Genomic DNA, 1,367 nt, shown 5'->3' with positions numbered 1-1,367 from the left:
GATATTCAAAAATATCTCACTAAAAGGATTTTTTTAAATTTAAATTGTTTCCGAAGTTAAAGCGATTTTATTGTCATGGAAACTGAATCGGTTTACCGAACAACGAAACTTTAATCGCGTTTTTCTCGAACCCCTCTTTTGAGCTGTTTGACATGATATTTGTAGTTCTACTTAAATGATTTTTTTGGAATTTGATGAAAAAAAAATCATTGTTATACCTCTCTCCGATTTTGGAAATTTCGTCGGCGCCATTTTTTGATTTTTTAATACGTAATAATAAAGATTTTTTTTTAATTTTATTGTTTTGGATCCCTATAATGGTTGGAATAATGTCAACCAAGAAGCATCGTTTTTTTGCAGCCCCCAAAACCAATATCGATTTGAGGATTTTGAGCAGTAATACAACCCAATTTTTACTAACGACAGTAGATATGTCTCTGTTATCTTTTCCCCAATACAATCGATGGCATCCAAATAGGCTTCGCGCGATGAACTGAAGGTAAAGCGGCTTGGTCGCAGCTGAAAGAATTTTCATTGGCTTTTTTGAAAAGGAAAAAATCGTCAACTCGTTTGAAGAATGAAATCGTGGTCCTAAGGATGAAAACGCACACTATATTACATAAATTTAACATCAAAATGCTTTCCCATCTACCTAATTCCCCAGTTTTCTCAATAGCAAAGTGCTGCTATTCTCACGAACTTTTCAGTCTGTCTGATATGTCCAGCTCGCGGTTACCTGAGAGCTAAGGGAATATTTTTGTTACATGCTTCTCTACTATGACCCTTTACCTTTGGAAATTCAATAAGGAGAGAGGTTTTACCTTCGAATTCTACTTTTGATCACCGTCTTTTAATTTTTATTCGACAGCTCTATGAACTAATTAAAAGTAAAAAGCATTTCCAAAGCAATTAAAGTATTTAACTGGCCTTCATACAATAACTTTACTAACTTTTAATATTCTGGCATACTCACTACTAGAATTTAAAACGACTCACCTGTGCAGTACGCTTTCCTTAACCGCGTATTTGCTCCTTAAGCTCATTCACTGCTTTCCTTATTTGTCTACATTTCCGCTTTGCACTCCTCTCGCCCACACCTGTATCACGCATTCATTTCAGCTACTTTAAAAGGTGAAAGTTCCATTCCGTTTACGATTCATATGTCATCGCGAGTGAATTTCACTTCCTCTAGTTCTCCTCGTGTCGGCCTATGTCTGTTTCGCTTCCGTAGTTGCCGTACAACTTTATACGTTGCCTTGACGTTTATGAGGCACAACTTTTACTTAAAGTGTATGTCTATTTCCCTGTCTCATCCAGCGAAGCCATTAAAACTTGACTCAAGTCGGCAGATGCCACGAATGTGCTGC

This window comes from Bactrocera tryoni, chromosome 1, assembly GCF_016617805.1.
Source record: "Bactrocera tryoni isolate S06 chromosome 1, CSIRO_BtryS06_freeze2, whole genome shotgun sequence".
Classification (NCBI taxonomy): domain Eukaryota; kingdom Metazoa; phylum Arthropoda; class Insecta; order Diptera; family Tephritidae; genus Bactrocera; species Bactrocera tryoni.
Note: the sequence above shows the minus strand (reverse complement) of the source record.